General features: G+C 47.0%; 1 protein-coding gene across 6 annotated transcripts in view; it reads left to right on the forward strand.

The window, feature by feature from the left end:
* LHFPL2 (LHFPL tetraspan subfamily member 2) overlaps positions 1-14,077 on the forward strand; it is a 168,558-nt gene that overhangs the window by 111,376 nt on the left and 43,105 nt on the right. The window contains exon 2 of one of the 6 annotated variants that reach the window (XM_043919973.1): positions 12,490-12,517. The exons of 3 other annotated variants lie outside the window; for them this stretch is intronic. The gene's annotated coding sequence lies outside the window, so the exon portion shown is untranslated. Of the gene's footprint in view, positions 1-2,916; positions 3,119-8,876; positions 9,468-12,489; positions 12,518-14,077 lie in introns of those variants that run through there. 2 more of the 6 variants (XM_043919975.1, XM_043919979.1) reach the window with 2 other exon arrangements.

Genomic DNA, 14,077 nt, shown 5'->3' on the forward strand with positions numbered 1-14,077 from the left:
AGTGTGTGTGCAAGTCCCTAGGGCCCTGTTCACGTGTGCATCCTGGCCCAGGAGTTCAGGGGTGGGGGTGAGGGGTGTCTGTTGAGAAAGATTCTAGGCTTAGTGGGCAAAGGAGCTGTGATAAATTAATGCCTTCTACTATGAGCAAAGGAAAGGGAAATGACTTGACACATTTTCCGTCTCTGTAGTACAGCAAGGTGATAAAGTCAGTTGTATGTTTCTGGTCATTTCCAGGGTTCCCCTAAAAAGGCAGAATTTGAGAACACAGCTTGGTCAGCTTTTGAATTTTACACCCTTCCTTACTTATACACACTCTCCTCCATATAAGAACTTGGATTCATCTCTCTGTCTTCTGGGAAACTGGGATAAGACTATCAGACTTTCAACTTGGGTGGGATAAAAAGAGACTTAACTGATTGGCCCTCCCTTCCTTGTGCTGTATTCTGAGGATAAAAGCTATGTCTTGCATATGTTGGTGTTCTGTTACTTCCACATGGCCTTGGCGTCCCTTCAGCATGGGGTCCATGGTGGGAGGAAAGGGTGGGTGCCGAGGAAATTGCTTTGAGCAGAAATCATCTTGTTTCCATTCACTTAGAGCTGCTCTTGGAGCCCTCCTCAGGTCCCCTGCCTGTGTTCACTGCCCTTGGAGTTGCATGCCAGGAAACAAGATGCTCTTTCTAATTGGGCAAGTGGGAGGAGAGGGTCTGGGTGAGCCAGGATGGGCTGGCAGTTGACACCTAAAAATAGATCTTTTTCCTCATGAATAAACATGTTTGGGGGGCAAAATGCCATGCACATTTCTAGCCATCCCAGACAGGTCAGCCAAGGAGGCCGAGAGGGCCAAGGTGCAGCCAGGTGGGTGGAATGCCAGCCAGAATGGGGTTGCCATGACAACAGGGCCCCTGGAGAAAGCTTCAGGGGCCTCCAGGGAGTGGAGGCCGATCTCAGATCTGAAGCCAAAGTGTATGTGCATGTAGGATGGGAGAGTGGGAGGGGAGAGGGCTGGGCCAGTGCTGCTTGGACTTTACGTGCCTGTGAATGTTAATGTGGATTCTGATTCAAGGCTTCTGGCTGGGGTCTGAGATTCCTTAGGTCTCACACGCTCCCAGGGGCTGCCGAGGATGCTGGTCCGGGGAGCACACTTTGAGGGGCAGAGGGTTCAAGTCCACCGTGGACTTCAGGGCTCCGAGGCAGGGCGAAGGCACCAGGCAGGCGCGTTACCCCACGCCATTTGTATCATCTTGTGTTTGGCCTGAGCTAAAAAAAAAAAATGGCAAGTGCTTTGACAGCTGTTTCTCATCATACTGAGATGTTTTCCTTGCCTGGTGATGGTGGTGACACTTTAGAGTAACAGCAAAATTGAGTGTTGTGTATTATAATTTTGCTGGTTGAAATGCATATGGTTAGGCAGACTCTATTGTCTATGTAACAATTCAGTAAAATGCAGCCTGTGATAGTTGATGTATAACTGAGGCTCTTCTGAAATAATGGAGCAGATTTTAGCAACATTTTTAAGAGCCAAAAAAGAGCTCAGGCATTAGATCTGGGAGATGAAAGTCATTTTGATCATTTAAAAACTTTGATGAGAATGTAGGTCACTTGCCCTGTGCAGGGGAACAGAGCCATTCCTTGAGAGGCTGGGGTCCCTATCCCATCTCTCGGAGAATGAGCGTGACCTGCTGGTTGGTTGTGTCTGGAAGTGGCAGCACTATCTGTTAGCAAGACCGTAGCCAACTTGTGCCTGAATAATAAGTAGCATCCTTCCCCAAACCCTGGGTGTGTTGGTCCCATATCTTCTCAGTCTTCAAGTGATCCAGTTTGCTCCCCTTGCCTGTTTTCAGGCTATGACATGAGTCTGTTGTTGGCATGGGCTCCTCACAAACTGTAGCAAAGTCTGGCTATGGAAGCCGTGACGGGGTGACTTTCATAGAAGGAAGCCCAGCCCTCTTCATGGGTCTTTTGATCCACTCCCACTTCCCTCGTGGGAGGATGCTGAAGTCCCTCCCCAGGGTATCAACCGTCTGTCTGATTATTACAACTCTGAGACTGCAGGGCTCCAGCTTTGATCCTGATTGTGTTCCAGAGATGGTTATCTCTCTGTGTCAGGATCCAGAGCCCGTTGTCTTGGGGAACTGCTGTGATCAGGCCCACCGGAGGAGCCGATAGCTGCCTGCCCCTGGGAATGGAGTCCAGGGGGCAGTAGCCACGATGTGTCTGTGGTGACCCACAGACACCCCCAGCCAGGCTGGGCAGGGGAGCGAGGGCTCAGCCTCCCTGCTTCCTGCGTGGGGGCCCCAGGCTGGACGGCCTGGGCAGGCGGGGCTGTGAGCTGGCAGCGGGGTGAATGGGCACGAGCTCTGTGCGTGGATTTCCTGTCCTGACCCCATCAGCTTCCCGTGGCTCTGGGCAGCTCTGGTGGGGACCCCAGGCCTTTGTGCGTCTCCACCCTTCCCCACCAGTCCTGCCAGCTGCTATATACAGTCCCGTCCATGCTTTTGGGAACATGAGACTCGCAGGAGCAAGGACTGAGGTGGGAAGGGGGTCTCAGCACCAGACGGGTGCAGAGCGGGCTTTCTGAGGGTCATCTTCACCTCAGTTCCCCACACTGTGATGTGCTCAGGGTGTGAGTTAAGTGGGAGGCCAGGCTCCGTGCATGTGGGCGCCAAGGGTCCCGCTCCAGCTCAGGACCGTCTCTGTGATTCCTTGGCAGAACTGCCTTCTCTGGGACCCCATTCTTTTATGTCTGACTCTGTGCCATGTCCCAGGACTCAGAAGAAGCCTCGTTTCCCTTTGTGGGATGTGAAGAACTATCATGTAATGAGACGGGGGGCGGGGGGGGGGGGGCACTAGAAAATGTGTTGTTTTTCTTTCCCTTTCACTCCTATGAAGTTGATGACTTTTCTTCCTACATTCCAGCACTCTTGTTCAACCTGAAACAAAATGCCATGAAAGCTTTTAAGTTTTTGCCATGAACTTACAGTACAGGGTGAAAAATAAAATTCTGAGATTTGAAAAGCTTCAGTTGAGGCGGCTGTGTGATTTTGGCAGTGTTTCCTTCCGTGAACTCCCTGCACCTCGTCTCAGCCCCTACCTCGCCTGTCACGGGTTGGCAGAAACGGTGAGTTTTGCTGGAGTGGAGGGGCATGGCCAAGGCCTACTTGGGCAGAGGGGGCCCTGGGGCCCAAGCTTAGGCCCTCCAGATCTGCACCCGTTTTAGTAACATGGGAAGTAGAGAAGACAGACCCTACATCTGGCTCTGCCTTTGTGTTCCTATTTTTCTTTGAGTCTGAAGGATGGCCGGGAAAGAACAGCTAGCAGTCACACCGTGTGTGAGTCAGTACCGGGGGGATGGGTGAGGAGTGGGACGGGGAATCACTGAGTCATGGGCCCTGCAGCCGCCAGAGTCCCCCCCCAAGAGCTCCTTCATCACCGCCTCACTTATGGAGGCGCCATGGAGGCCCTGGAAGAACAGAGGACCCACCCAGGGACACACCTGACCAGGGACAGGTGCTGGAAGAGGAGCAGATTCCTGGACTCACAGTCCAGTGCTCCAGCGTGCCCATCTGGATCTGCTCACTCGCCCATCTGGCCGGGTCCCCGGGCAAGCTGCTGGGTCCAGACCCGGGCAGCTGCCCTAGTCTGTTCTCCCAGCCTCTGACCCCCAGAGAGCCTCTCTGCTTTCCCTCCAGGAGGGTCTGCAGGGTAACCTAACGACGGGGCTCTGGTTCCTGGAGAGGCCCCACCGGGACCCTCTGGGGCAGACTGGCCAGCGTCCTCATCCTGCCCCTCCTCTCCCTGCAGCAGCATCCAGCATCAGGCGGTGGTTCGGCTGCAGCCGCCCAGCTCCTGCCTCCTAGGATGCCATCTGGGGTACTGCTCCCCCACACGGAGGCTGGTGAGGAGCAGCCCCACCAAGGCTCACAGTGGGAGCCGTGGGGCCTGCACCCCCGCCAGGCTGCGCCCGTCTCGCGGCCTCCACGCTTTTCTTGCTCTAAGAGCCTCTTTGGCCTTTTTTTCCCCTCTCTTTCTTTCTTAGAACAATGGCTTAAAATCTAAGGCAGTGACTGCAGGTTTGGAAGGGAATGGTGGACCTGGGGCTTAAAAAATTTAATAAAACAGCCTTAGTCCTGGGAATGAAAAGAAACAATTTAAGGTGTTGATAAATGCTTGGCAGAGTTCTTTTCCTCTTTTCAGAGCTGATCCTGCAGATTAGGGTTTTGGCACATGGCTTATTACTTAACAACCCATACAAGCAGAGAGAAATGTAAATGATGCTGTTTTTTTTTTTTTTCTTTTCTTCTGCTGAAAAGGGGGCTCTGACCTTGGAATACGAGCCTTTAGTTTAAGCACTGACATCTTTCCAGCTGGAGTGGGCTTTTTCCTCTTATTTCCTTTGTTGGAGGAGATTGAAAAGTTAACACTTTTACTTACCTTTCCCAGGGTATCCCACACCTCCCAGCTCCCACCCTCTCATAATGTTAACAGTACATTTACAAACTAATACTTGTATTGTTCATTCTGATTTATTCTCATGTACATTTTTCACATGTCTTCTAAGGAATGTCATAGGCCAATACTTTGTTCATTTGGTTTGAATTACTGTTGTACCTAATGGGACAAAGCTTCATGTGTTTAAAAATGATTCAGTAGTTAAGATTTAATGGTCAGTGTGAATGTGTGTGTCCAATCACTCAGTCATGTTCGACTCTCTGCGACCCCGTGGACTATAGCTTGCCAGGCTCCTCTGTCCATGACGCTTTTCAGGCAAGGATACTGGGCAGCTTGCCATTTCCTTCTCCAGGGGACCTTCCCAACCCAGGAATCGAACCTGCATCTCTTGCATTGGCAGGAGAATTCTTTACCACTGAGCCACCAGGGAAGCCAATTAATGGTCAGTGCGCCCCAGGGTATCTTCACTTACAAATGTGCCTCTTGTGGGGGAATGTGAAAGAAGTCTTCTCAAACCTTGGTTTCTGAAAGGATGAACTGCACTGAGTTAGACCTAAGTTAATTTTCCCTGCAGTTGACTGGTGAATGCCTGAACATCCAAGGAAGCACAGAATTTGTCTCCTGGACCACTGGTAAGGGTGTATATGGCCTCATGAAGGAGAGAACAGGTGATGAGCCTCTGAAGTCAGCTGAGATGTGGCCCAGTCTACACAGCACTGGGTCTACACCGAAGCAGAGCTCATTTGGCACCCTTGGCCTAGCTCAGCGTGTCTGCTCGTCAGCACGCAACAAGCAAGTGTGCTGCCGTCCTGCTCACTCACTGTCAGGGGAAATACTGCTAGTCCACGTCTTTCACTGAATTTTTGCCTCTGTAATTACTTGGAAAACCACTGAAATGGACCTCATCATAGTAAACTGACTCATTCGGATGGAAACTCTGGTGTTTTGGTTAAAAAGATGCAAAGAGAGAGATCTGACTGAGGTGGTGGTGGTACCTCCCCAAAAAACTTCATCTAACTGGTTTTCTCATTGGGTTTAGTTGTTTTGTTTAGGTTTTTTTTTATTTTTTCTATGTATTCCTAATGTAATTGAACTTGTAACAACATGGGCTTGAACTGCGTGGGTCCACTTGAACTGGGTGTGGATATTTTTCAGTAGTAAATACTATAGTATTGCAGAGTCCCCAGTAGGTTGACTCCTCAGATGTGGAGGGACCATGATACAAAGGGCTGACTTTAAGTTGACACAGATTCACCCCTGTGTTGTTCAAGGGTTGAGAACTGCATTCGTCAGTTAGCTGAGACGCACTGCATGCTTTAATCTAAGAGCTTTGTTGTTTTTGGTTAATAAGCAGGTCCTGAGATAGGTGGGTCAGATGTTGTGTGTGTGTGTGCGCGCTCTGTGTCCAGTTGTGTCTGAGTCTTTTGCGACCCACTGAACTATAACCAGGCTCCTCTGTCCATGGGATGCTCCAGGCAAGAAGACTGGAGTTAGGTTGCCATTTCCTCCTCCAGGGAATCTTCCCAACCCAGGGATTAAACCCACTTCTCTGTCTCCTGCGTTGCAGGAGGATTCTTTACCTGCTAAGCCATCAGATGTTAGCTTCATAATGCTCTCTGGGACCCAGGCTCCTTCTGACCTTCTGCTCTGCTTTCTCTAGCGCAGCACTGTTCATTCTTGAAGTTCCCATCAGAGCCTTTCTGGTCACGTTCCCCGGCCGGAGAAGAACCTGTGCCAAAGCTGAGTCAGGCCCTTTGTTTTTTTTCAGGTTTTTTTTGGTTTTGGTTTCTTCAGGTTTTTGTTTTTTTTTTTTAGGTATAATTAACAAGTGAAGTTCTAATAATATATTTAAGGTTGCAGTGTGATTTCATATATATTTTTCATTGTGAAAGGATTCTCACTATTAACACAATCTCACTATTAACACAAATTTTTTTTTAATACTTTTTGGGAGGGGGGTTAAAAATGTTTTTGATAAGAGAGCCAGATCCTTTTTAGTATCTTTTCCAGAAAATGTTCCCCATTTTGTCCACTTAAATCTCATTGGCCATTCCATCTGCAAAAGAGGCTGAGAAATGTGAATTTTTTTAATTAGGCACATTGCCAACTCCCACCCCACCCCATAGTGTTTCTTTCAGGGTCAGGAATGAGGTGAGGCAAATTAAGCACTCTCTGTCAGTGGCAAGGAAGTACCAAAAACCTCAGTAATCGAGGTAAATGATGTCTTAATGCAATGTTACAGTACCATATTAGAGCCTGAGGCAAAAGAAAAAATTGGTTGTGTTGATCCAATCTTTATTTAAAATTTTTATGCTTTTTCATTTGTTGCTGTTCAGTCACTCTTTGTGACCAACTCGTTGTGACCCCATGGACTGCAGCACGCCAGGCCTCCCTGTCTGTCACCAACTCCCAGAGTGTGCTCAAACTCATGTCCATTGAATCGGTGATGTCATCCAACCCTCTCATCTTCTGTCATCCCCTTCTCCTCCTGCCTTCAATCTTTCCCAGTATCAGGGTCTTTTCTAATGAGTTGGCTCTTCGCATCAAGTGGCCAAAGTATTGGAGCTTCAGCTTCAGCCCTTCCAATGAATATTCAGGATTGATTTCCTTTAGGATGGACTGGTTTGACCTCTTTGCAGTCCGAGGGACTCTCAAGAGTCTTCTCCAACACCTCAGTTCACAAACATCAATTCTTTGGCTCTCAGCCTTCTTTATGGTCCAACTCTCACATCCATACAATGTTTTACATTATTGCTTATTAAAATATTCATCAAGATTAATGAGTTTTTTTGGCATCCCCTTTAATTTTGTGCTCAAGGCAAGTGCCTTACTCTCCTCACCCCAGTCCCAGCCAGTGGTTTTCTTAGTGAAGAAGAAGAGGATACTGGGTAGGAACCAGTCCTTGCCAAGGAGAGATCCCATTGCTCACCCATATCCTTACCTCCTTACCCACTGCTGACTGGGCGAGTAAACTCAGGTTGGGGGAGCACTGTTGGCAGGCAGGGCAACAGGGAGTGATGTTCGTACAACCGAAGAACTGCTCACAAACAACCCCAGTCTTTTGGGAGTAGACTTATAGCAGCTCCTGTATATACATAGGTAGAATTCTCAGATGAGTATAGATGCCTTTGGTGACTAAGAATGAGTGTGTGTGATCAGAGGGGTCACTTTGGGGTCCAGGTGGCAAAAATGACCTCATAAAGGATGGGCACTCACTGGGAGAGAAATTAATGAAGACATCACGTCAGGGGAGAACTGTCCAGCTCCTCACTGCGTGTGTGGTCACACCTCTCAGAATGAATGAATCTGGTTCAAGTTGATTTCATGTTGATTTTATGCCTTCTACAAGGAGTATTGGAAAAGAGTAGCCTCCCTTGTGGCTCAGCTGGTAAAGAATCCATCTGCAATGTGGGAGAGCTGGGTTCGATCCTCGGGTGGGGAAGATACCCTGGAGGAAGAAATGGCAACCCACTCCAGTATTCTGGCCTGGAAAATCCTATGTACAGAGGAGCCTGGTGGGCTACAGTCCATGGGATCGCCAAGAGTTGGACACAACTGAGTGACTAACACTAAACTGCTACTACTAGCCTAAGGTCATATGTGTTTTGAAACTAAAAATAATTAATTTGCTGTTTTAAAATCCTAACGATGAACAGTTGATTCTTGCACAACACAAGGTTGAACCGTGCTGGTCTACTTAGGGATATTTTTCCAATAATAAATGTTACAATTGGCAGTAAGTTGACTCCACGATGTGGAACCCTGGATACAGAGGAACTGAGGTCATGGAAGTTCAGCTACAAGTTATACTTGGATTTTCTGACTGTGCAGAGGAAAACCTCCTGTGTTGTTGAAGTGTAAACTGTAATTTGATTATTAGTTTAGAATTTTAAAAATAATTTTGAACAATCATCTAGAATTTCAGAGAAACTCATTTTAAATTTCATGACAAAATCATTTGTAGTTTTAGAAGAGTTCTGCTGATGGTATTTAGTTATGAATTGAAGTGCCCTTGAATAATTATATCAAAAATAAAATGTCTAATAAAAATAAAAGCCATAAGTGGATTTTTTTTTCATTTTTATTAGTTGGAGGCTAATTACTTTACAATATTGTAGTGGTTTTTGCCATACATTGACATGAATCAGCCATGGATTTACATGTGTTCCCCATCCCGATCCCCCCTCCCACCTCCCTCCCCATCCCCTCCCTCTGGGTCTTCCCAGTTCACCAGCCCTGAGCACTTGTTTGATGCATCCAACCTGGGCTGGTGCATAAGTGGATCTTATGGCTTAATGTGATATAGTCAGGAAAAATACCGTGAAAATCTCCCTTTTTGGTAATGCTTCTGCTATAGACAAAATGGCATGCAAACAATCTACTGTATGGGGGTTGAGACTACTTTATTTCTTTCCCCCTTTCTTCTTCTAGTTTCCAGAAACTTCAGGTAGATTTTTAAAAATTATTTTTGCAAATTGTTAAATGAATCAGTACCTAAAACAGACAAGTGCTTTTGGAAGTGTTGCTGCATTCACAGGACTGATTTTTACAGGGATATTAAAAAAACATTTTGTGGCTATGATTCATACCCTGATGCTCTTATAAATTCTTGCATTGCAGAAATTTGTGATTCAGTCTGTCAGATGATTTCCCTTCTTGAGACTGTAGTATTGCGAAAATTCGGCAATTTGTTTCACAAATCCTTTCATCTGCCTCCTTGTGTAATGCTTTCTGTTTTTAAAGCTGTGAGCATTTTATCACCCAGCCCCACGCCAGCCTTGCTGCATGGCCTGGCTCCATCCTACACTAAGCCCTGTTGCCCGCAGACTGTAAAACACTTTTCAGAGGCGCTCTGTGGCTTCACGCTTCAGGGAAAGTACTTTGTCAGTTCTTTTCAACCTTTCACAGGAATGCTATGACAGTGAAATGAAGACATCAGGAAAAGTACTTTTCAGTTCTTAAGAAGACACCTGCTGTAGGATTCCAGGTGTTGGCAAAGGCAAACTGTTCATTTTAAGGTATGAAGGGGTTGTCTTTGACAGGACTCTGCCAATTAACATTTGGTTGTCTGTGTCCAGTCAAAGAATGAATTTCTAAAACACAGTTTTTCAAAGTTTGTTAGCATTAGACTGGTTAATTTAGAAGTATCTTGGTTGTATTTATTAGCTCTTTTGAATGTGGACACTGTGTCTTGGATCTTGGAGGGGATGCTCTGTATTTATTGATTCAATTAAATGGCCCATGCCTCAGTTTCCCCTTCCTTGAAGCAGGATCCTAGTGCTTACCTAAAAGCTGAGGGAGGAAGTTGAGCTGCAATGCATGCATGGTCCTTGATTAGCCCAGCAACTGCTGCTTTATAAAGCCCATGAATGGCACCATGACTTTGAGTTACTGCTGCCTGAACATGTTCTGCACCAAATACACAAACACGGCAGTGAGTTGCAAAGAATGTGGTAAAGGACGGTGAGAGCATAAAGTAGGGAGCATGCAAACGGTTGAGTTAGGACCATTGTATCTATTTTGTACTCAGAGAGCCACACCAGATACAGTTCTGAGGCTAAATGCCTACATGAAAAAATGTGTGGGGTTAAACATGTCAGGATTCTCTGTTTCTGGGAGCACAGTTACACTGAGCCAGCCAACTGTAGACAGATGGTAGTGTTTCAGAGATCAGTGGTAATCATAAAAGGTCCTGGCAGCTGTCAGGTTCAAAAAATAAAGAGGCTTATCAGAACTGAAAAACAAGAGAAATGGAAAGCAGAGATTGATGATATTGGGTGTTGCAGTTCCTATCCATGCTTCCTGTCTTCAGGACTTGGGATGGGAAATATTGGTGACACTTCACATTCTCTTCCACGCAGTTCAACCAACATCATGGATCTGAATAAATAAAGCTGGCAGGGAGAGGGGGTGGTAGGTGGAGTGGTATAGATGATTTTTCCAGTTGAATGACTTTGGTCAGTTTCTCTTTTGATGAGACTAAAAACTGTTACAATAATGAAATTCAAAAATTTTACCACCTTTCTTCTTTCCTTTCTATGTGACTGAAGTAAAATCTAAAATCCTTCATTCCTCAGCTCTACTAGTACAGTGAGGCTGGCCATCTTTACTGATTTTTAGGCAGAGGACTTTTTGTATCAAATTTGGGAACACAAAAAGGGTCAGGTAAAAATCATGTGATGGGAAGCTGATCCAAATTTTGGTCCTTTTTGAATTAAAAATTGTCCTCAGCACCGAGAGTGGACTATACCTCCTGGAAGGCAGTCAGACAGTCATGTTGCCGTTTATCAGCCTTCCTCATGGCTGAGCTCTCCTGGACTTCTCATTTGAACTTTTGAAAAATCTCCTCAGCATTAAGACCTTCCCTGAAGCTGGATCTTGAGCATCTTGCATCCTGATTTCCCGACAGAATTGAGTTAAAAACATAGTAACTGAGTCCGTTTGTTTTTCTGTCTCCAAGGTGTTTGGCCCCACATTCGTCCTCCCAGCCTGACCGGGAGAGAAACACAGTTACTCACTGACAGGAACGAGCTCTGGAAACTTGTCCAAATGTTGGCTGGGGAAGCCCAGTTCTCCCTCAAGCAGGACTAAATGTTTCCCAAATTAATTCTGACAAAGTGAGTTTAGAGTCAACTTTCTGGAGTTTCTCAAAATGATTGAGGGTATTTTAAGTCAACTCTTTGTTGGCTGTTTTTCCAGTGTCTAACCCCTACTACCTGTTGGGAGCTTCATTTATGTCAAATACTTTACTTTCTAAGCTATGCTGTGGGAGTTTTTATCGTGTAAAAATTTCCCTGGAATGTAAATGCCCTATGATGTCTTTGGTTTGATGTTGGGGTCAAATGCAGGCCGCTGTGTGACCTTCCTTCAGGAAAGAATGGACGCTTGTTTTGCTTTGCTCATTTGGTTCTCAGCGTGCTTTCAACCAGCAACAACACAGTAGTGTTAGGGGTAGAAATCACTTGCCTCCGTGGGGTTTTTGGGTGGACAAGACTTGGGATCAGAAGATTATAGATGTGTGGGTGCGTGGTTTCATGTTAATGTGTGCAGCCTTCAACGCTGGGCACAAGCCTACTACTATTCTGGGTTATTTATTTTACTTTAATGAGCAAAGAGAAATATGGTGCACTTGAATGACATAATAATAGGCAACAGCATGTTCTTGAGTTATAAGTAAATCATGGTCAGAAAAAGACAGTGAAGAGGGTGTTTCACTAAATATTTCCAGGCTCTATCTCACAAAGGCTTGGTGGTATTTTGGAGTGGCTAATTAGGAGATAGATCCAGTTTCGTGCTGCCTTCTCTGTGAGTCAGATGACCATTGGAAACAGATTATTTCAGGCTGCAGCTACCGGATACAGTCACTGGCGATTTCCAAACCCAAGACGGTTTGAACGCTGATTGAGTCACTGTGTTTGTGTTCTGACTGTTCCATCAAACCCAGGCCGCGTGGGAAGCGCTGATGACACGAGCTGGGTTGGAGAGGCAAGGGTCTGTTCCTGGCTGCAGCGGGGAGGCAGGGGCTGGGGCTGAGCGGGGGGGCTGCTGTCCCCGCCCTGCAGTGTGAGGTCTGCCCGTCCCACCACGGGGCCCAGGGCTCAGTTGGTGGGAGACGTCCTGGTCTGAAGCTCCTAATCCCTGCTCTCAAAGGCAGGGGCCTCGGGGCAGCCCTGGGGCGCTGCAGCCTTTCTCAGCAGGCTCGGGGGTGTCTCCAGAATGAGCTGGACAACAGCGCCCGGCAGAGAGCAAGGCTCCAGGGCTCGCCTCTCCCCACTTCTTCAGCATCTGCTCCTGTTACTTTTCCTTGCTGCTTCAACTTAGGGCCCTCTCTCCCCTCCCAGTGACCAGCTGTCACTATGTAGGTGCTCACCAGCTCTTACCTTGGGAACCCCACCCCCCTAGGTTCAGTGGCCTGAGTTGGGTTTTAAAGTGTGAATTTTTACCTCTCCCTCTTTGTGTCAGGATGTTTCCTTTTGCTCTGTAGCTATTTTTCATTTCTTTTATTTTCCCTTGATACCTACCCCCTTTTCGTCCCCACAGGGATTCAAGCAACTGGATTTCCATCAAGGTTAGTATCATGGTGGTTGTGTTCCTAACGTTCTAGCCCTAAGTGCCCTTGGAAAGACTGTTTAGATGTGAGCCATGTGGGCCATTTGTTCTTACCCGATTGTCAAATGACCTGCTCAGTTTTGTCTTCCAAGATCAAGGGAGTACAACTCTCGTTTTTGGGTTTTTTTCAACTCTAGTTGTTAACAATTTCATTGATGCCATTTCCCAAAAGTTTACTGTGTATCAGGCTCTGTGCCGAGTATTTAACATTTATTTTCCCATTTAATCTTCATATCAATCTTATGAAGTAGATAGCGTCAACTTTTAAAAAATGCACAATGTGAAAGTTTCAAGTTAAATTTTATTTGGGGCAAAATGAGGACTGCAGTCTGGGAGACAGCACCTCAGATAGCTGAGAGACTGCTCCAAAGAGGCAGAGGGAAAGGTCCGTATATACATGACTTTGGTAAAGTGAGAGGAGTACATGCAATCAAGCACATTTATTTTTAGGAGTTTCTACCAGTCTTGTGAAGCTTCTGTTAGTCACAAGAAACAGTCGTCACCATGAAGGATTTTAGTGCTTGTCTAGATACGAGGAGATACAAAAATTGGGCTCATAAAATCAGCTCCTGAGAATATGCAACTCTCTGAAGACCTGTCCTGCCAGTTTTCCCAGAGCACAGATGCCTCATTTCTGCTCTCCACCCTGAACTCCTTCAGGGGGTGTTGAGGTCAGCTGCTACAGCAGCACGATTTAATCCTTGTGGAGGTGGATGGCAAGCAAGCACCCAGGGCAAGTGCCAATTTGTAGTTGACAGTAGTATTGTCTGCATTTTGCAGCTGGAGAAATTGAGGCACAGGGAAGTTGGTTATTTGCCCAGCATCATGCTGCTAGTATGTGCCATTTGCCAGGACTTGAATCTCATCTCAGTCTAGATCCTATGCCTTAACCACCTTCCAGGACCGAATTGTCTTCCAGGGCATATGTTAGTGTCTAAAGACAGTTTATATTGTTCCAACCGGGAGGATGCTACTGGCATATAGCGGGAAGAGGTTAATGCGTGGGTACTCAGTTACTCAGTCCTGTCCGACCCTTTGCAACCCCGTGGACTGTAGTCGGCCAGGCTCCTCTGACTGTGGGATTCTCCAGGCAAGAATACTGGAGTGGGTTGCCTCGTTTGGGTCTCAGGAATGGGTGAGGCTCCTGTGGTCCCACAGGCCACATGCACAAAGCCCCACAGAGCAGGCAGGGAGGGCACCGGCTGGTGAGGCAGGGTCCGCGGGCTGCCTGCACCTTCCGTATGGAGCGGTCCTCCCAGCCTCAATCACGGCCTCCTGTCTCCTCTGTGTTCCAGTCACGTGCTTGGCCCCTCTGCTCAGCAGGCAAATCCGAGAGTTCCCAGTTGGAGAAGTTTAAGGTCTTCCTGTTTGTCTGATACTCCTGGCAGAGAAAAAGTCCACATCTGTGCATTGTCCGCCCGTTTCCTTCCCCTAGCTCCCCTCTGCACGCCCCCAGCAGCCTCGAAGTACTATATTGTTCCCATTCTTCCTCATCTTGACCTTGTGCTAACTGCCTATT

Source organism: Cervus elaphus, chromosome 12, assembly GCF_910594005.1.
Source record: "Cervus elaphus chromosome 12, mCerEla1.1, whole genome shotgun sequence".
NCBI classification, from domain to species: Eukaryota; Metazoa; Chordata; class Mammalia; order Artiodactyla; family Cervidae; genus Cervus; species Cervus elaphus.